Source organism: Protopterus annectens, chromosome 16.part0, assembly GCF_019279795.1.
Source record: "Protopterus annectens isolate FY-2018-M chromosome 16.part0, PAN1.0, whole genome shotgun sequence".
Lineage (NCBI taxonomy): Eukaryota > Metazoa > Chordata > Ceratodontiformes > Protopteridae > Protopterus > Protopterus annectens.
In genome coordinates this window covers 483,760,227-483,782,981 of record NC_056750.1, presented here as the reverse complement: position 1 = coordinate 483,782,981, position 22,755 = coordinate 483,760,227, and the positions used below count along the sequence as shown (strand labels likewise).

The 22,755-nt window shown below is 38.0% G+C and overlaps 1 protein-coding gene across 3 annotated transcripts in view; it reads left to right on the top strand.

The window, feature by feature from the left end:
* Positions 1 to 9,817: 9,817 nt before the first annotated feature.
* The window catches only part of MVB12B (multivesicular body subunit 12B), a 1,443,639-nt gene continuing 1,430,701 nt past the window's right edge, over positions 9,818 to 22,755 (top strand). For 2 of the 3 annotated variants that reach the window (XM_044058226.1, XM_044058224.1), the window contains exon 1: positions 9,825 to 10,035. The gene's annotated coding sequence lies outside the window, so the exon portion shown is untranslated. Of the gene's footprint in view, positions 10,036 to 22,755 lie in introns of all 3 variants that reach the window. The other variant, XM_044058228.1, reaches the window with a different exon arrangement.

Sequence of the window (22,755 nt, the reverse complement as noted above, 5' to 3'; positions counted from 1 at the left end):
GCTCTGTCTCACATGGTGAAGACAAACCAAAAGATATAAAAGTCTAGAATAGATTACATTGCACTGTGGCATCTTAAAATATTGCGCATCAGTTGTTATTGTGATTTTTTTTTTTTGATGCATGCCCAAACAGCACTTGGAGACTATCATTTCAGGATCGTAATTCATGGTGTTAAGCAGGGATAATGTCACTTAATGCCTTCCTGTTGTTTAGATGGCATAGTTTATTGTGACCTTTGTGTAAGTTTATGACTTATTATTATGTATTGAGTTGCCTGCTGTTCTTGACCTGTTTATTGAATGTAAATGTGATACAGTATGCATAAGACAGTGTTTGTAATAAAATTCCTCTGAAGATATTCCCTCATTCATGACATCAGGAGAAATGGATTTTGAATTTGTGAAAACTCGTAGAAAATTACAGAAGTTGTAAATTTTTTTTCTTTAATGTTCTAATCTAGCCCTCTTATGGAGGAACCTCAAATTAAAAAATCCCGACTGAGTGATAAAGGAAGTGGCTGAAGCTTTCATGATGCATGGACTGACAAGTGTGGCATTATTAACAGAAATGGCAAATCATTGTGCCTGTTGTGTCATGATACAGTAGTAAGCAGAACATGGAATGTAAAAAGACATTTCGAAACAAATCATCACTGACTTTTGCAAAAAAGTGAGGATGAAAGGAAGGAATACATTTCTCAGTGGCTACACTGCAATAAGTGTCAATCAAATAACTTCCTTAAATTTTTAAGAGGCCCTATGAATTTAACATCAGCAAGTTCCATCATTGCTCACTCCATAGCTCTGCATAGAAAGGTCCTCAGTGAAAGAGAATTTATTAAAGAAACTCTTCTAAATTGTGTACCTTTTTTGTTTCAAGATATGCAAAATAAAGATGCTGTTTTTAAGCGTATTTCTGATTTACCACTCAGCAGAAATACCATTAAAGACAGAGTGATGACAATGATCTCTGATGTACAACAACAATTAAAAGAAGACTTAAATAATTTTAAATATTTTTCAATTTGTCTTGACGAAACTACTGATGTCACCTCATTGGCTCGGTTGGCCATCATTGCTAGATTTTCCAATGGTCAGACAATGAAGGAAGAGTTGGTAAAGCTAGAAACAGTGCCAATAAGTACATCAGGGACTGAAATATGCAACATTGTTCTGAAACTGTTCCATGACCTAAATATTGATATGTCTAAAGCTGTATCTGTCACAACAGATGGGCCACCCAAAATGGTCGGAAAAAAAGGTCCAATTTGTGAAACTGTTTATGAAAGCTATACAGCATCCACTTATGCAGTTTCACCGCATTATCTACCAGGTGGTGTTGTGTGCCAAGGCAGGATTCACAGAACTAAATGGTGTAATGAAAGTTGTAAAAAAATATAGTGAATTTAATAGCTGCCCTACCCCTTCACAAACAAGAATTTTCTGCACTTTTGTAGGAGGTTGAATCAACTTACAGTGGACTGCTGATGCACAACAATGTGAGGTGGTTGAGTCGAGGAAAAATCCTTAAAAGATTTGTGGATTGCTATGAAGAAATTAATTTATATCTTGAGAATAAAAACTTGGAACAGTTTCCTCAGCTCAGTGATTGCACATGGGTCAGCACACTAATGTTTTTTACAGACCTCTCAGTTCATATGAATGAACTGAACTTAAAGTTACAATGTTTTGGCAAAAGTATTGATGTTATGTTTGGATACATAAAAGCCTTTGAAACTAATCTTAACATTTTTTAAATGAAATGTGAAGACTAAAAATTATAAGTATTTTCCTGGACTAAAAAAAATATTTCGAGGAGGTCAGCTCGGACATGCAAAATGAAATGGAGCCTTTGCATATAAAGTACCAGCACATTTTAAAGTCCATAGTTGATCACTTTGATGGAAGATTTAGTCAATTCAGAAGTTTAGAACAGACAATTAAAATAATTAGCTATCCGGATGTAGTTGTCTACAGTACTATGGAATTAAATGCTTTTCACTGGCTAGAAACTGAAGGATTAGAGCTGCAGTTAGCAGACTTTCAAGCTAGTATCTCAACTCAAGTGTTAGTCGATCTGAGGTCTAAACTTGAGGTTCTGGAAAGAAATTGCCTGCAGAATGAAGTGGGCCCCCCTACAAACAAGAAAATTTGAATGCTTAGAACCGAATACTGGAAACTTTTAGCACCCTTAAAAATCAAGCAATAGCTTTACTCACAATTTTTTCCTCTACATAGTTTTGTGAGACCTTATTCTCAGCATTAAACAACATTAAAACTGACAAAAGCAACCAAATGACAGATGAAGTTAGTGCTGCTTGCTTAGGCTTGAACTGCACAAAGTACCTACCTTCAATTTTGAGACTTATCTGTGAAAACTCAGCAACAAAAAAACTTTAATTGATAAATCAAATGCAATGTGTTCCACATTTTTTTTCAGTTCGATTCAAAATTAATATTAAAAGCAGAGTAATTTGTCAGTGCACTATTTTAAACCCAATTATCAGTGCTGAAAATCATTTTCTGTATTGTAAGTCACTGATTGCTCTTTTACTCTTATAACCCCAAACATGATTAGGATGTATTTTTTTAAATAAATGAGTATGTAAACTTGTAAAGAATTGTATCTCTTTTGTTGAGTGGCGGGTGGGGGGGGGGGGTGACACTGACACATCAGCAGAGTCAAGTTAGGCATTTTCTGACTTTTTGACACGTTGAGCCCAAAAGTTTCACCATCACTGGTTTAGAACCTAGAGGGGTGGAGTAAGCCTAACCTCTGTACTTGAGAATGCCTCTTCAGAGTCAGAGTATACATGTCTTTGATTGTGTGTATTATATACATATATAAATATATAAATGAGTACATCAACTGCTCAAACTATCAAAAGTTCAAGCAAAAAAAAGTAAACATTGAACCTAAATGATTAGAAAAAACAAAACAAACAAATGAAAATGCAAAAATAAAAACTACTTTTTGCAGGGGGAAGAGCCCCCTGCACTCCCTATACCCCCTCCTAATTATATATACCAATTTAAGGAATATACTACAGTGTGAAAGGGCAAATTCACAGTCCCTGGTATAGCATGATCTCACAGAACAACATAGTAGCAATATTTGAAAAGTTAATTTATAAACTATTTTGCCGGTATTTCAAATGCTTGAACTTCTGATAGTTTGAGCACTTAATAAGAGCCCATATAAATATATACCAAAGGGTTAAAAAAATCATACATTCAAACCGTTCAGTAAAAACTGCATGACGTATTCAGTCAAGCTAGAGTTTTCACTGTGCTAACCTTAAACCTTCTGTAGTGAAGGCCCATGGGATATATGCAAATATCTCACTTAAGCTAGCTGGGTTTGGCATTATTGGCATGAATCTACCCGCAAAGACTTAAAAAATTAAAAGTACAAAGTCATGGGCTTTCATAAGCCATGTAGCTAAAACACTAGTATGATCTTAAGGGTTCATTTGCATATATCCCATGGGCCTTCACCACAGAAGGTTTAAGGCTTTATACAAAATGAAGACTACAGCTTGGAAGAGTAACACACACACACACACACACACACACACACACACACACACACACACACACACACGCACGCAGCTGGGCAGTAATGCCCACCCTGAAAAAAAAATATATATATATATATACATATATATGTATATACATATATATTTATTATTTACTTTTTGTTTTATTACAAAATGGAAACTTTCATGGTGCCGGTACTGATAACGTAACAAATATCAGTACTTCATGCAAATCAGCTTACTGTTTTGGCTGGGGTGAAGACAGCCCAGCACTACACTTACTACATAGTAAGAATAAGGCAATCATGCCTTATTACAGTTCTTCCTGCCTTCTGCAGAAGGCAGAAACATCACAAAAAAGTGGCTCGTGGGGCATGGGTTGAGGAACCATTCCTATTGGCTCAGGCTGCCTCAGGTGACTGCCTTAGACTGAGGCAGCCTAAGAATGAAAGTAAAAAACAAAAGTAATGGATTACTGCTCAGTATGAGCACGAGCCAGTGTTTTCTTAATGCATTTATTTTTTTAACTAGCTGTACATCTGACCCTTGTATAGCACACATGAAGGTAAGTAATTTATTATAAGGGAGCGTGTCTGCCCAGCTGCTTGTACTAGTGTGTGTGTGTGTGTGTGTGTGTGTGTGTGTGTGTGTGTGTGTGTATGTGTATATATGTGCGTGTGTGTATATGTGGGGGCATAAATACTCTGAACTGTCCCGGAATTCATTGAATATATCTGATTTAGCCAACATTTTGGTCAATTCCTTGCAAAGTTTGTGTTCTTCTGGGCAGTCAGTGAGGAATGCAGTCACTACTAACCAATAACAGGCACTATGTTTCAGGCAGATAAAAGTCATGCTGGTGTCAAAACTGTTATCCTAGCAATGTTTTAAGTTTGTAATGGAAATATATGTCTCTGATTCTTTTTTTTTTTTGTCTCATTAAAATTTAGATCTGTACTTGTGTCTTGAGGTAAGAAGTGGGGAAGTATGTAGAAGAGGAACTGGTTACAGGCAGTGGATTGCAGTCTATATTCTAACAGCAGTAAGCTGGGAATACTCTTTCCTGTGTAGCACTTCACATGTATTTTTTCATTTGTCTGATCACAGTCAGATGTCTGGGGTGTACAGTCATAGTCATACAAGTGGCTGTAATTGATGGTGGTTGTGTGTGTGTGTTTGTGTGTGTGTGTGTGTGTGTGTGTGTGTGTGTGTGTGTGTGTGTGTGTGTGTGTGTTTATATCTGTGTGTGTGGAGGCAAATATGCTCTCAACTGTTTCTGATTTCACAGAATGTATCTGTGTTTTGCTTCATATTTTGGTCTTGCAACATTTGTGATTTCATCAGAAAAAGCATAGTAATGCAAAGCCTATTAGTCTAGCAACTTTCTTAGTATATGACAGTAATATCCGTCACTGATTTTGGCCCCTTGTCCCCCATTATTTCACAGATTTCTGCTTAATCCGTAGGCTAAGAAGTTGAGAGGTATGTGTCAGTGTGTGTATGTGTTGCTTGAACAATGTATTTTGACAGCAGTGAGCCTATAAGATACATTCCTTTCTGGTAGTTATTTATCCATTTATTTATGTTTGATTGCAGACTTCCTAGGTTTGCATTCATAGTCATATGAACCGCTGTTTATGTGTTCATATGCACTTGCATATCTGTGTGTTGGGAGGGGTGTTGAGGGTATAGATGCTCTCAACTGTTCCTGATTTCACAAAATGTCTCTGATTTTGCCTCATATTTGGTCTGCTCCTCGTACTGTATAGGCCGGATTTATGAACACCTACACTAAGTGTACATCATTCTGAGTGAATAGACAACACAAGCATAACTCCCACTTTCTTCCTCTTAATTTTAGTATTCCTGCTGATTTTCTTGTAATCTTAAATATTGAGGGGGGCTTCATAAAATTACCACAAAGTGTAGACTATGTGTACACCTAGTATAATCTTTCTGTGTAAATAGCACAAAAAATATGGTAGAGATGTTTTTAAATACAGATCATGTAAACTTTAATGTAGGAGTTCATGAATCTGGCTGAATGAGTTTTTTTTGGCAAATCATTGAGGATTGTGGTCACTAAATAATAGCAGATGTTTAACTTACAGCCATAATAACATTCAGAAAAAGAATGCTAGTTATTCTAGAAATATTTTTCTTATAAAATGGTAATAGCATACCCTGATTTTGGTTCTTTGTCTGTCCACCATTATTTTTTAGATTTCTGCTTGATTCTTAAAAGGTATTTCCATGGGGTATTGCAATGTATTCTGACAGGAGTGGGATGAGAAGATATATTCTTATGTGGAAGGTATCTATATATTTATTCATTCACCTAATTGCAATCAGACTTTTGAGGTGCCAAGTCGCAATCTTACAAGGGGTTATAACTGATGGTCACAGTGTGTGTGTGTGTGTGTGTGTGTGTGTGTGTGTGTGTGTGTGTGTGCACGTGCGCACAAGTGTGTGTTTCTGCACTTGTGTGTGTTTGTATGTGGGTTAAAATAAATTATTGTAGCCAATGGTTATTTTTTATTGTACTACAATCTCATATCTGAGGTTCTGTGGTCTACGCAGTCAATATATTTCACTTAAATTGCTGGGTACAGGCAACTACAAGTGACTGGCCCTATTGTCATTTGGCCAATTTAAGGCGGCATTATTCTGGCTTTGCACAACTAGTGTGCATTTATTGGAAACCAACTGGAATACTTTACTGTGTCTGTTTTTTTTTTAAACAGTCATTAGTCCGAACTGTGCACTGAGAATAAAGTCGCTATATTTAATGGGTTTGGGGGTTGTCTGTGATGAACGTGACTGCATATATGTGTGGTGGTGGTGGGGCGATTACATTGTATCAAAAAGAAACAAGTTGGCTGCATTTTTTTAACTTTCCATCACAGGCATCAGCATTACACACAATGAATGATTAACTGTGTTGGTCTAAGCAGGAAGTATGTGAAAGCAACTTAGTGTTAGCACAATGACAGAGAGCGTAACATTGTCAGCTCACATGACTTGGGGCTGTGGTTGAGTTTTTGTCTGTGATTCTTTATTCATGGAGTCTACATGTACTCCCTATCTCTGTGTTTCTTACCCTGGGGCTCTGGTTTCTTCCCCTAGATCCTCAGATGTATAATGTATGCCTGTGGTCATTTATGTTTTTACTTTCATCCTAGTCTAACCTCAAAGGGGTACACAGAAGGTAACTATCTTTTTTTGGAGGGGCAGGCAGGCAGACACTTCTTCCATCTAGGATTTATATGCCTTTACAAAAATTTATCATCTCAGTTTATTGGGAACTACTATTTTGTTACCTTTTGAACATTTAGACGTAACTTATTTTCCTTGAAAGAATAAAGAGCAAATGAGACTGAATTTCTTTCCTTAATCATAATTTCTCTGCATATCATCATTGAATCAAAATGTTAAAAGCTCTAAGATGGGACCTCAAAGAAATTTGAACTTTATGACTTCTGTGGGGTCTAGCAGCCCTAGGCCCACACCTTAATTCTGTTAGAGTCTTGGGACATTAGGGTGTGTTAGAAGAATGGAAGAAAAATCTAAATGTAAGACAAAGTATGAAAAAAGCAAGAAAGAAATATTCTAGCTGGACTGTGTGGGACCAGGATAGATGGAAAACAGGGAAGGGGGCAATGTGGAGTAAAGAAGGGAACAGTATGCAACTAGGGACATGGAATCCTTTGTCTAGTGTTACATTTCACTTAAGGATGGCCTTGTTGGTTGCAGTCAGACATCTGAGGTGCATATAGACTACAATGTGACTATAATGAATTGGTACCTAGGATATCTGTGGATAAAGAGACTGGCTCCATGTATTATTTGATCACGTTTGATGGTCACTGACCTTTTGTAATAGAGCCCTGCATCATTCCATTTAGTCCCCACTGTGTAAGTGTGTGTGTCATTTATATAGCTGACATTCCGTTGCTTTAACTTTTCATCAACCAATAAAAAAGCTGGAATGTGTGATTGAAAATCGTTTTATTTTTCTGTGAAAGACTACTGTATAATGGGGATCAGGAAAATTGCTCTTTCCTCAGTGTAGTGCTATCTTACAGTTGGTATATATATTTAGCAGATGGTGTGGGGAGTGCAGGGGGACTTGCACCCCTGCAAAAACAAATACATTTTGTTAGTTTTTGAATGAGTTGGTGGTCAAACCTTGGAGTTTGACAAGTTGAAATTTGACATTTGTTTGATATGGAGACATACACCTACCAAAAAATTCTCTCTCTCTCTCTGTATATATAAATATATATATATATATGTGTGTGTGTGTGTGTGTGTGTGTGTGTGTGTGTGTATGTACAGGAATGAATATGCTTACTTACAGAAAGATTTAAAGTACTACTGAAATTAGTAACAACCATTATTCATAATACATGAAACATTACTAAGCAAGTTTTCTACGCTGTATGTTACCATTTCAAGAAACAAAGTATACTAACTGTTTTACTATGGCAATACCTGGGGTATTTATTTGTATTGCTAACTGTATTAGAATACAGAGTAATCCATGCAGACCTTTTTCAGACACATCCTTGCAGTAGAGTCTGGTAAAATGACTTCCTTAGAGTCAAATAGTGCATAATTGGAGGCTGAGGGAATCAAATCTTAGACTACGTAATGCTTGTTAATATCTCATAGCCTTAATCTTCCATTTTAACTGCCAGATTATAGGACAGGAACATGACATTGTCTCAGAAATTGTAAAGTCAATCTCAGCTGGTAATCATGAATCTCTGGGCAAAAATAAAATGTGCAATATTAAGTATTGGACCAGCTGCTAATGCTCATGTTTGTTCTCTTCTAGATGACTATATGAAAAAGTAGATAAGCTTGCTTAAGAATATGTGTATACATGGTAAGAGTGCTATTGTAATTACTAAAGCAGTAACGAGAGGTTGCATGCATACCTAGGAACTGTCATTGTGTGAGCTTGTACCCTGGGTATCAGGGTACATCACAAAGTCTTGCAGCTAGCTGATGGCCAATAACTGAAGATCAGTCAGCCCAGAGTCTCTGAATCCATGTTTTCAAACCTCCCAACTGTGCAGAAATGTGCAAAATGCTACTAATTCTGTCTCATATTTTTGCCCTACCCTTCATAAAATATTTGCTTTTCTGGTAAATCACTACATTCAGTAAAGGCAGATGTTAACGTTTCATTATTATTTTTGTTCAGAATATACCTGATGATGATGCAAAACATGCTGTGCTATTAACTTTTTGAGTGAATTAAGATCAACATCTAAAATTGTCCCAGATTTTGATCCTTTATGTTTAGTTTTATCCAGAATTATTGAGCAAAGAAGTTGAAAGGTATGCAGTTATCTCAACACTACTTATCTTTTGCAGCTGCAGACAGTTTTCATAAGAAAATCACTACATTAAAGTTCTTAGCAAAAATAGGAAATTCTTATGTAATTAATCTGTATGCCATGTTTGAACATTTAAATGAATTGTTCTGCGAAGTCTGGTTCCAGTACCAAAGGTGCAAGAAACTAATTTTTCTTCCACATTTGATACAACGTTTGAGAGATTGCTATTTTAGGTTTCACACTTTACAAAATTTTAGGTACAAATTATTCATAAGTTCCCATTTATGATCCTGCTTCCATATATTTTTTTATGTTGTGGTTATACATTACTTTGATCAAAGCAACCATATTAGTGTTATGTTGTGAAGCCGCACCGCTTTGATAACGCCAAAAAAGGGAAGATCATTTTTGTCAAGAAAAGAAGCAGCATTTTTGTCAATAAAGGACAGCAAGACAATTGATTAAAGTAATATTGTCAATAATAGATTTTGAAGCACAGTAACTGTAGACATAAGGTACTCATTAGGCAATGTTTTTATGTCTTGTTCACAATGAGAAAAACATTATTAAAAAAAGCATAAACGATTTCTAAATCTATGTGTGTCCATTACGACTATAAGAGTATGGTAGTGCTGAGAAAGGTGAGGAGTTACTACTGGAGTAGTAGACCAGTTTATTTACGGTTTCTCTTTCCAGAATAAACTGAATGTTTTAAAGTGGAAATAAACGGTATTACGTATAGAGACAACATGCTTTTCCACATTACATTCCCCATAAACACTCATTTTTTTGCGAAATGCGTATACTGCAAAACCGCTACATAAGCGAAAGTTAAGGGAAAGTGCCCCGTTTTTCTTCAAGGAACGTTATATAATTTGCATTCTCATATTTACAACCCCCTATCAACAATCCTAAAGGCCTCCGGTTGTCAGAAAAATGCGATCACTTCCTGTTACGTTAGTTCGACCGGAAGCATTATAACGGAGCTGTATGCTTTTTTTTTTTTTGCAAGTGTTCGGCACTTTTTTGGTGTTGAAATGTTTATTATTTTGGTACTGAAAGGGTGTGGAGTATAGGTTGTGGAAGTTCAGGACTGTTTTGGCTTATTAAACTATTTATGGAGTATGTAATTTTGGACTGCTTTTGAGGTGAGTTGTATTTTTGCATAGTATAGCTTAATGTTATGTGGAGCTGTTGTTTTGGTGTTTGTATTTCAGTGATCAGTATTAAGATGAAACTCGTGGACTTTTATGCATTGATATGTGTACTGTTTTTTTAGGATAACTTATATTTCTGATAAATATGGAGTACACTTTTGCAGTATTTCTTATTACAAGCGCTATATCAAATGCTGTAAATTTAAAATGGTTATTGCTTAAAAATAGAAAAAATACTATTGTGAAATACTGACTTACAGATTAACTTTATACAGCTGCCTCCACTTTGATTCCACGTTTATATGTTGGTAGGTCAGGGACAGGGTGTTCATATTGCTTTTTACGTTGCTGCTTGTTTTTGGTTGTGTGTGTGAAAACTTTAATGTTTGAAGGGATACTCATCTGAAGTTTTGTCCTGGAACTCTGATGTAGCCAGCTTAGACTAAACTTGTCCATTGGTGGTGGGCTTGTTTTGTTTATTTAGAGAGAGGATCATGCTGCTGCTTGCACAATACCCCAAAACAACCTGTCTGTATAGTTGCTCTGGCATGTACTAATCTATGCTTGTATTATAGCACTGTAAAATTTTTGATGTGGATTGTGCTGGGGTTTACTCCCTTTGGTGTGGTTTGGTACTAAGATTGAAGCTAGAGTAACTGAAGGGAGGTAGGAATCCCAGATTATACCATGGATTGCAAAAGTTAATCAGTAAGCTGCTTGGCTGGTTTTGATGTTTTGTGGGTTGTCTTTTTTAAAGAAGATTTTAAAAAAAAAAATGATTACAGTCAAGCATGGGTACCGCTGATGTGTGAAGTTTGTGGTATATTGTGGGACCTGTTTATGCTTTACGTTTGAAGTTTCATCCCTTGGGCTTTACCCTCTAGACTAAATCATGCCAGGCATCAGTAATTTCAACCCCAGCCCACACCCAGATGCAGTTTTATTTTTGTAATGACCTTCTGAACAAAAATAAATTAAAAATAAGACCAAGATACTGAGCAAACTGAAAACAGCTTTAATTTTTTTTCTATGAAATCATGAGTTTCTTAGGAGCAAATAAAAAAAAATCTGACAGCAAAAAATCAGTGTGGTCCCTTGCATCGGCTAAAAATTACGGTTGTTCTCATGGTTCTATTTATTTGATATTTATTTATTTATTTGATATTTGATTACCGGGAAAGTCAGAGTGGGTAGAAGCCAATTTTCAGCGGAAGCCTGTGGAGAAAAACTTCAAATTACTACAAAACATTTTAAAAATAATTTTACGGTCTTAAGCGATAAAACAAAAACTTTTCCAGTCTAAGTAATATTAAAACATTGGCTAAGAATCAATAAAGATATATGACAATAATTTAATATTTAGAGAAATTTTAGACAGTTTGCAGAGAAAGTAAAGGTAAGTTAGTCTAATACAAATAGGAATTGGAATATGAAGTGAGGGAAAAGCAGGCATATGGTATATTTAGAGAGATAGTCAGTGAAAAGAATTAGTAAGGAAGTAGGTGAAGAAAGGAGAGTAAGGAGCTATACAGAGTGAAGAGGTACTTGTTCACTTTTAGGGATATAGTTATCCTGGTTTTGAGGAAGAAGAGAGCTAGTTTTTAACTAGGAAGTTTTTCAGAGTAGTTTTGTAAGATGGGAGGGAGGTGATAGACCTGATGGATACAGGTAATGAGTTCCAGGTCTTGGCAGCCTTCTACAAGTACAGACAATGCCCAGCAGATCTGCTAGGTTTATAGACAGGAGTTTTTGGTCACTGGATCGAAATGACTGACTGAGAACATAGTTGTGTAGAATGTTTTTTAGTGCAGGACAGACAGATGGATGTGGAGTAATTTTTAGAGGTTAGGAGGGTGGCCTAATGGTCAAGGTGTTTGCCTTATAAACACAAGGTGCAGGGGTTGAATCTCACTAGGGTTAACTGGCTAGGCTTAAAATGGCTCGCAAGGGCAGTTAGCTTAGTACTAATCTATGAACCTATAGAGGTGGTAAGAAGTTGCATATATTTTTGATGTGGCAGTTCTAACAAGTGTAGACGTTTTAGTGCTATACAGTGCTGGGTTCTGAAAGTGGTATGTGCTGCAAATTTATTAAGTTTGTTATAGCATTGCTCAAGTTTTAATTTTTCTTAAGCTTGGAGGTTAGTGAGGATGGGAACACCATGAAGAAGAGTGAGGAGGCGATACGTAGTGGTAATATTTATCATCCAGTATCACCTCTGATAGTTTGCTATGAGAAGAGACTTCATTTGTTGTATTATCAAGAGAGAGAGAGGACTTTATTTTTTTTCCCACGAGAGAGGGATTTGGGAAGAAAAAAAAGTAGTAGTTTGGTCTTTTTGGGTGAGTTACAAAGCTATGTTTCAGTGGCTGTTTAAGCTTCCTGAGTAATTTTTTGGAGGTGTAGGTTGTCAGACTTGCAAACAAGAGTGGAATCATCTGCATATTGTATTAGGATGACCTGTTGTGTGGAAGTGTAGAGGATGTTGGTGAAAGAGGAGAGGACCAAGGATGCCACCAGTGTACCACAAGGCTCTGGCTGGGAGGTAAGGAGAGTACTTGGAGTGCTGTTTTACTGACTGACTTAATTGTTGATGGGTACCTTCAAGCTGTAAGAACTGATAACAAGAAGAGCTAAAGTGGTCACCTGGTTTAGTGTTGTTTAACAATGTTGTTGGGCTGTTTTTATACAAGGATAAGGAGGTCTTAACATTCCTGTGTTCTTCCCTTATAAGACCCATTATTGAGTACAATGCCCTTTTCTGCATGTACCTCACAAAGTACATGCAGCAGCTGGAGAGACCACAGAGGTTCTTCACCGGGAAAATCCAGAGCCTCAAACATCTACCCTGCACAAATAGGCTAAAGGTTCTGTCCCGCTACTCAGTCTCATACATACTCCTCAAAAGTGACTTCTGTCTGGCATACAAAGCAGTCTCAGACCCTGCCTTGATGAGACTGCTGCATGTCAAGCTCTACTCGAGTACCCCACATGCGCAACCTCAACTTGGTCTGTGACATCAATAGGACTTGGTGGGACAGATTTGTGTCCTAGAGACTCCCTCCTTCTGTGGAATGGACTCCTATTCCATTTACAAGCAGAGTACCTCATTAACCCATTTTAAGCAGAATCTGGATAACTGAATGGGGAACAGAAAATACACCCCAGGAATTCCACCTGTGTCCCTGCTGGACATGGGCATGAAGTGCTAATGTGTCAAAACATGGGTTAAATTCTTGGCTAGGGTTGTAAGGGCTTGGGGCCACTATTCTAGTAACTTCCTATGATGATCCTATGAAGTAGGTGATGCTTTATCACTGTGATTTGGGCAGCAGGTGTGATTTTCTACTTCTCTGTGTGGTTTTACCTTTTTGTTGTGTTAAACAGGTAATCAATAATTATCCGAAAGAGTAAATTGTATTATGTTCACCAAGTTCTTATAAATCTGTATTTTTCCTTCCTTCATTTGTCTTAACATTGACACAGTGTAGCAGAGATTTCAGGGACGGAGCCAGCAACTGTATTTGTATACAATTTCAGAATAGTATTATTAGTTGTATGCGTGTGCGTGGACGTACAAGGTTTTCCGTCAAAACTCCAAGGATACTTTTTTTTTATCTTTGGTATTTTCATTTTTGACCAATAAAGGTCCTTGTTTTGATAAATAAGATAAATAATGGGAAGTAATTTGGTACGCAAACAGTTCTATTTAATGTGCAACTTGCTAGTTTCGGTGTAAATCTCTGTTAACTAAATGTTTTGTTTTGTGGACGTATCATTTATCTGTAGCATTACACTTGTGGGTGAAAGTTCACTACACAGTGTTTAACAAAGCTAGTGCAAAGGGCATGAAACTAGAATAAAAATGTAGTGAGAGAACAGCAACAGTACTTTTAAGTTTAGTGGAGGGACAATTAAATGTTTTCTGAAAAACTAATTTTAAGGAATTACTTTTAAGAAATGTGTGTGGAAGCCGCTGTGGTGCAGCGGTAGCATTGTCGCCTCACAGCAAGAGGTTCTCCTGTTCGATTCTCGGTTGGAGCGCCTAATGTGTCAAGTCTGCATGTCCTCCCTGTGGTTGATTGGTGTTCGAAAGACATGCGTAAATAGGCGTGCCTTCATTGAAGTTTGGGCGTCGAGCTGGAACCTCGGCACCATAAAAATCTACTGTCAATCATTAGCGGACCGGAGTTCCGCTGTGGCGACCCCTAACTGGGTAAAGCAGAAAGAAGAACAACTTTTAAGAAATGTGTGTATTTGATGATTGCTATACCCCTTTCTTGCAGATGACAAAAGTGTAAAAAATATATCTTGGCCAAATTTTCTTTTTTTTTGTTTGTTATTAATAATGGTAAATGTGTGGGTTGAGTATTATTTACCCACTTGGGCTTTGTTGTCATGATCTAACAGGAAAAAATAATGTATTATTTAACTACAGTCAAACAGATGTAATGTTTTTAGGAAATGTGCAGAAAATATTCAGCATCCCAGAAATCAGAATTGTTCCACATGATATCCCTAAACATAGCAGAGGTTTGATCAGCAGTTACCTGTTTTGTATGCGAGCGGAATGTTAAAGCATTCAGGTCCTGCATCTTATTTCTAGAGTACTTGTATTGGATGCTGGATGTTTACCAGTCTTGCCAGTGTCTTGGGTGGGAGGAAGTCTTCATGTTCGTGCAGCAGTTAGTGTCTTCATTTCACAAAGTGCAGAACATCACTACATAGCACTTAAAGTGACTTGGCTTCCAGTAATAGCCAAGGCCTCACAGTTACTAATCTACTTAAACTGCTGTATAAAGTCATTGTTTGCCAGTCACTAGAGCACTTTCCCTAAGGACTTACTCAGTATGAACTGCAAATGAACCAGCCTCTTCTTTTCATAAAACAAAATTTAGCCTGAACATAAGTAAAATAGCTTTTAATGTGGTGGATTGTTGTTGGGTCTCCAGGCTTAAGCAAACTGTTACATATTTAAATGATTCACCTTGAGAATGAAGTCAAGTTAGAGGTGACTCTCTACATCCATTTTGACATCAATTCACTTCTTGATTATGTTGGGAGAGGACTTGATCATAATACTTTGTATGCAGTATTGGTTTATATGTAGAGAATTAAAGTGTAGGCATGTTAGTGGTTTACAACTTTGAATGCTACAGTACACTTATAACTGCTACACAGTGCTTTATACTCTGTGGAGCTTTAGTTGCTTTGATGTATTGTGAGACTGGGAGAAGGGGAAAAAATAAGTGTAGGAGTATGAAATGTTGAAAGTGATGTTGCATGAGACTAGAGCTCAATGTTTATTAACAAAACTTTAAGCACCTTTCTTGCATTAGGAAAGTGCTTAACAGTATTATCTTACTATCTTGGAGAGTAATTGCTTTGCTCCATATAATGCGGAATAATTCATGGAGCTTGGAATGCAATTTCATACAGTATTTGAAATGCTAAAGATTGTGCAACTTCAGAGAGAAACTAAAACATTAATTAACTGAAGAAAATAAGTCTACCTATTAATACTAGCAACTTATGTAGATTCAGTAATCTTCCTTCCACAACAGTAACTGTTCCAATACCATTGTGTTTTAATTGTGTCATTGGAGAGGATAGTGCAGTATCCAGTAATCTCAGTCAATAGGAACAACTTTCAAGATATAGTAATGATATATTAACTGAACAAGCTGTTGCGGCATGCGAAAAATGGCTACTTTCTAGAGGCTATTCTATGCTTGACATCGAGGACATGTGAGTTGTGCTGTTACATAGAGATGCTGTTGCTAAACCTTATTTTGGTGCACACGATGTCAGTTCAGATGTTGGTCCTTCTAGACGTCAGGATAACCTGCGATTAGTTTATACTTATACCCAGTTCGTCTTTAAGGGCATTTCATCTGGTGGACTTCTTTGAGACAGTTACAAAGGCAATAGATGAGGGAAAGGTGGTCCACGCAGCCTACCTAGACCTCGCAAAGGCCTTCAACACCATTCCCCATTCTGGTATTATAGACAAGCTCACCAGCCTGAACATAAACCCCTATGTCACGAGATGGGTTGCCAACTGGCTCACAGACAGAACCCACATGGTAAGAGTTGCGGGAACTAGGTCAGACTCTAAACCAGTTACAAGTGGCGTTTCCCAGGGCTCAGTCCTAGGATCCCTCCTGTTCGGCATGTACTTCTCAGAGGTACAGGCAAGCACAGGAGTGCTATGGCTGACCAAGTTCGTAGACGACTGCAAACTAGGGGCTATAATTGACTCTCCGGCTGACACAGACATCCTCCAAAAGGGTCTCATTGAGACAGAAAAAAACATGGCCTCAAGCTAAATGAAAGTGCATAGTCATCCCCTTTGGAAAAAACAAAGTACCCACAAATTACCACATAGGTGGTAGCCCCCTAAATACAGAAGACGAAATAAGGGATCTGGGGACCCAAGTAGGTAGATGTCTCTCCTTTGATAATCACATTGGCAAAGTGGTTAGAAAATCCTTCTATGTGGCCCACCTAATCACAAAAGGGTTTGCATCCAGATCAAAAGAGGTCAGTGTGCCCCTCTACGCATCACTCATCAGACCCATCTTAATAGAGTACAATGCCCCATTTGGGATGTACCTTACAAGACACCTGCAACAGCTGGAAAGACCACAGAAGTACCTCACCAAGAGGATCACTGGCCTCAAAGAGATGCCCTATGCAGCTCGACTGAAGAAACTCCAGCTGTACTCAGTTGCATACCGCCTACTCAGAGGTGATCTCTGCCTGACATACAAGGCCATGTCCAACCCAGAATTGATGGACATGCTCCACCTAAAGAAAACCTTCTATATCCCCTCGAGCCACATGCTCTAGGGATCTAAACCTCACCACTACAATAAATAGGATGTGTTGGAGGGATAGATTCCTCTCTCGGAGACTTCCCATGCTCTGGAACAAGATTCCAATCTACATTAGGCTGAGCTCCTCAATAACACTCTTCAAGAGGAACCTTGATGAGTGGATGCTTGATGAGTGGATGGGAAACAGGAAGTTTACTCTGGGGATCACTTCAGTGGCTCTGCTGGACAGAGGCACAGGGAACTAATCTAAGTGGGTGGCGAAAGCCAATGCATTCTGGCTAGGATTATAAATGCCTTTGGGCAGATAGCCTAGTACCTACTTTTGAACCTATTCTAGTGGTACAACAGACATTTGTAACATTATTAAGAAATATTGGCCGGTGTTGCTAGCCAGTGAAGAGATTAGTCCGATAGTAGGTTGTGGACCGAAGTTTGCGTTCAGTAATAACAGATCTCTTAAGCGCCAGTTATGCTGTAAGAATTGTAAAACACACAGTAATGTTATGTCAGAACGTATATGTACCTTTCCATGTAGAGGCTATTCAGATTGTACATACGTATGGACTAGCAGTCTTATTGTTTGCCCTGTCACCAAACGTTGTATTGATTTTAATTTTTATGTTGACTATAAAACTGAACATGTGATATATTATGCTGAGTGCTCTCTCTGTCAAGACTATTATGTTGGTAAAATGAATTGTAGTCTTAAGGAGAGGATACTTGAACATGTTAATTATACACTGCGGTGGTGGTGCTGCTTTAGCATTGTCACCTCACAGTAAGAAGCTGTCTGGTTCGATTCTCAGCTAGAACATCTTCTGCATGGAGACATGCGTGAATGGGCGTACCTTCGTTGAAGGTTGTGCATCAGGGCTGGTAACTCGGCACGTAAAAATCAACTACCAATCATTAGCGGACCGGAGTTCCGCTGTGGCAACCCCTAACCGGGAAAAGCCGAAAGACACAAACAAACAAACTTGAACATGTTAATTATATTAGGAAACTGGATGAACGCAGTGCGTTAGCAAAACATGTTATTGAAAAAAGGACCAGGATATAAGTTTAATTTACAGTCTTCGAGATTATGACTTCATATATGAGGGGGGATTTTAAATCTAGAATAGAATGTTCAGAGTTACGTTGGATAATTTGGTTTTAAACTGACACTTTGCCATTTAAGCCAGGAAAAGTGTCTTTGAAGCCCTTATTAAGGACTAGGAAGCTGCCGCATTAATTTTAATATTTTATTGAGTATATATATATATATATATATGTATAATTTATTTATTTTTTTTCCATCTAAATGTTTTTATGCTTGTGAGTTGAGTTGGAAAAAAATTGCTGTTCTAAGCATTCGAGATTGTTTCGCTTACATGGGTTCGATTTAAATCATCATTCGCTTTTTTTTTTTTTTTTTTTAAGTGTTTGATGATTTAACATAGACCCTGTTGTTTTATGTGAATGGTGATTTGTTAATGCTTTCTGACATGCATCCGTTCATGTGGTGGTTAGATTGTTGGACTGATTTTATTTAAATACATCTTTTAATTGTTGATATGGAGGTACCATGATTAGATAAGTGTTCTGATTGGTTAACTGGATATATAGGAGGGATATTTAACTAATGGAGTAGGGAATTTGTTACTTCTGATGAAAATGGAAGTGCTTAACTGTGTGGAGTGTACATTTGTACATTTTATTTATTTTGTGAAGTGTTATTTTTATTTCATTAAAAGTTTCCCGGACGTTGTTTGATTTGGTACCGTGTCTGACTAATTGTAAGGTTTACTATTGAAACCTGGAAACTGCATGGGTCAACTGGTCACATGGTTGACCTGAAATCCTGCATCCAGAACAGTGAAATTCTGGTCAGGTCAAAACTGAATACATTGACACCTGTAGTTCGATGCACTCAACAAACAGGAGGTCCCATGCTATGCTCCTTCATGTACCATCACATTCCATAGTCAACGGTACGTGTATTTTACTATTTTGCAGGGGGGGCAAGTCACCCTGCACCCCCCCACACCCCCTGCCAACCTTATGTATACCACCTCTGAGATTGCACTACAGTGAGGAGATGCACTAATTCCCTGTTCCTCAGTGAACCATGATATCTGTGTACAGTGCCAAATTCAGATACTCAAACTACACTATCCATTCGCTGTAGTGTAGTCAGTGCATTTTAAGTCGGCATTCTGCCCATTGGCAAACTGCCTTTCGACAGCAGTGACTTTGAGTATTCCATAGTAAACTTTTATTTATTTATATTTATATTTATATATATATATTTATAAATAATGCATAAGTATGTATATTGTGTGTGTGTGTGTATTTGTCTGAACTAGCACATTATTAAGTTATTCAGAAAAGAACAACCAGAAGTCCATGGTTTCTTCACCAAGAAGCTCTATTCCTTATAAGTGCTTTCATCCTGGCACTTTCACACACACATGTGTGTGCAATATAAATATTTGTATATGACCTGAGTTTATATATATATATATATATATATATATATATATATATATATATAATATATATATATATATAGTGTGTGTATACACATTTTTTTTCTTCTCTGCTTTTGTGTACACGTTACAGATGTCTTCGACAAGAAGCACCATCGGTCTGCTATTTTCATAAGAAATAATGTTTGCAAAATAGACCCCTTCTTTATGTCTGCTGCAAGCTATTACAGATTAAGATATCACCTTTCGTATAGCATTATGTTGTAGTTGGGTTCCCCAGAAAACAAAAGAACTAGAACTCCCTGCATAAACTTTGACTTTTTTTAAGTCACCAGCATGTCAAATAGTAGTAGCAGTTATTCCTAGATGCCTGGCTGTTTCCAACATCCATGGCTTTGTGCATTGCCATGCATGCCTTTTGACCCCCTCGCTCTCTCTGCTGGAATTCCAAACTTCAGGCAACTAAATATTATATTTAACAGTATAAGCCAAACATGCAGACCAACAAGGAGCACATCAGTCATCTGGAGACTGGTTACTGTAATAGAATATTAATATCAAGTGTATCTTTTGTAGTCTAATAGACCGCCTCATAAGAGTATATGTTTTACTCCTGCACTCCTCTGTGAAGGTCATGCTCACTTGGCTGTGAATTCCACATTTTTTTTAAATTTTAGAAAGCACTATACTGAATCCTACACTAAGGCACTGTACGAGCACATCCACTTGTGCATGAATCATGCCATTCCAAACAGAACCAAGACTGTCTCCTCCCAAAAATGAAACCCAATCTGGTGGTCCCTTGCCATAAACAAACTATACAACAGAAGGAAGAAACTGTTGCCAAAAAGAGGAAAATCCCAGGAAGCAAAAAACTCCCTTACCAGCCTCAGTAAGAAGCTGAGATCCCTCATAAAATCCTCCAAAGCTAGTTAAGAAAATAAAATTGCCAAAGATTCCAAGAACAACCACAAGGCATTCTATAGTTATGTCAAGAATCTAAATGGCAATGCTTAGATCTGCTCTGAGCTACAACAGAATGGCATTAAATATACTGATCCCAAGGATATTGCCAGTATCCTGGCAGATTGATTCAGTGCCAACTTCACCACCTTCTCACCCCCTAAAGGGCCAGTCTCAATACCAGAAGATTGCCAAATTCCGGTACGGCCACACAGGTAAAATAACACACTCTCCAAAGCTAAGAATACAGCATCCATGTGACCAGACAACATCCCGGGCTGTGTACTACATGAACTACAAAATGAACTTGCACCTCACGTAAGTGTCATGTTTAATCCATAGCCTCACCTCAGGCTTAGTGCCCAATGAGTGGTGCACAGCTACAGTTATCCCACTCCACAAGGGGATCCACAGTGGATCCCGGGAACTATCGTCCCATCAGTCTGACGAGCCTAATCTGCAAAGCCATGGAACACATTATCATGGAACGTATAAACAAAGACATTGGCAACCTTCAAACACTGGACCCCACCCAGTTTGGTTTTGTAAAGGGACAATCTTGTTTCCTCAACCTGATTGACCTCTTTGAATCAGTCTCCAGAGCCGTGGACGAGGGTAAGGCGGTCCACACAGCCTATCAGGACCTTGCCATAACCTTCGACACCATCCCCCATTCTGGAATCATAGATAAATTTACTAAGCTGGGCATAAATCCCTAAGTCACTCAATGGGTTGCCAACTGGCTTACTTATAGAACCCACACTGTAAAAGTAGCTGACTCAAAATCAAGCTCCAGACAAGTGGAGTAACTCCGAGTTCAGTCCTGGGACCGCTCTTTTTTGGCATCTACTTCTTGAAGTACAGGCCAGCACTAAGGGACTCTGGCTAACAAAGTTTGCAGATGACTGCAAACTGGGAACCATTATTGAATCCCCAAATGATGTGGATATTCTATAAAAGGGCCTCACAGAAACAGATGCTTGTTGCCAGAGCCATGGGCTCAAGCTCAATGCCAAGAAATGTATAGTTATCCCCTTTGGGAAAACCCAGGTACCCATGAATTGCCACATAAGTGGCAGTGCACTAAACATCAAAAGTGTGATAAGGGACTTGGGGACACAGGTGGACAGTGGTCTCACCTTCAATAACCACATAGCCACAACAGTCAGGAAATCCTCACTAAGGGCTATTCATCCAGAAAAAATGAGGTCATTGTCCCACTGTACTCATCCCTCGTTAGACCCATTATAGAGTACAACGCCCCGTTTGGTATGTACCTCACAAGACCTCTGCATCAACTGGAAAGGCCACAGAAATACCTCACTAAAAGAATCACAGGCCTAAAGCAGATGCCCTATGCTGACCGTCTTAAAAAAAAAAAAAAAAAAAAACTCCAGCTATACTCTGTCGCATAAAACCTACTCAGAGGAGATCTCTGCTTAACATACAAGGCCATGTCAAACCCAGTACTGTTGGACATAATACACTTAAAGAAATCCCAATCCATCAGAGCTACATGGTCCAGGGATCTCAACCTGGTCATCACAATGAGCAAAACATGTTGGAGGGATAGGTTCCTGACCCAGAGACTCCCCATACTCTGGAATAGATTGCCCATACATGTCAAGCTGAGCATCTCTTTGGCCCTCTTCAAAAGGAACTTTGACCATTGGATTGGAGATAGAAAATTCACCCCCAGGGATCATGTCAGTTGCCCTGCTAGAGAGGGGACCAGGGAAGTAAATTATTGTGGGAAGAAATAGCCAGGGAATTATTATGGCTAGGCTTGTATAGGCCCTAGGGCCGATACCCTAGTACCAACCTATGAACCTGTATACTGTGACAAATAGTTTTTCATGAAAGTTCCAGTTGTAAAGAAAGAAAGATTTGTATATATATTATTTATAGATGTTTAGCTGTTACACTTAGCACACCAGGGTTAACTGGTAGCCATAAGCTTTTAAAACGTGAGCAAGCTTGATCTCAACAAACTGTAGTATTGTCCCTGATTTAAGGGAGTTACACTAGTTAGTCTGTTAGTGTTTCCTAGTAATCCAGAGCAAAGCGGTAACTGTCAAGCCTCCTAATTCCAAGACTGAGATGCATCATAACTGACTCAAATTTTGTTTTTCCTTCTCCCAGTTGCTCTCTGTTCAGAAGTCTTTTAGTCTAGTTGGACTGCCAGTTAACAAAATTTCTTGCTGAAAAGTGTCATTTATGCACATAATTTTAGGTTATAGTCTTTACGTTCTCTTAATATTGTAAAGGGCGCATACCTATTTTTTCTAAAACAGTTAAGAATGTTGTATTCAAAATATTATTCTCAAGTGCATGTTTATTTCCTTTAATTAACATCAAAGGAAAAGGCAGTGCATGTTAGGACACTGGAAATTCAAAACATCTAGGTCAACCACTTAATTCAGGTCTAGAAAGTCATA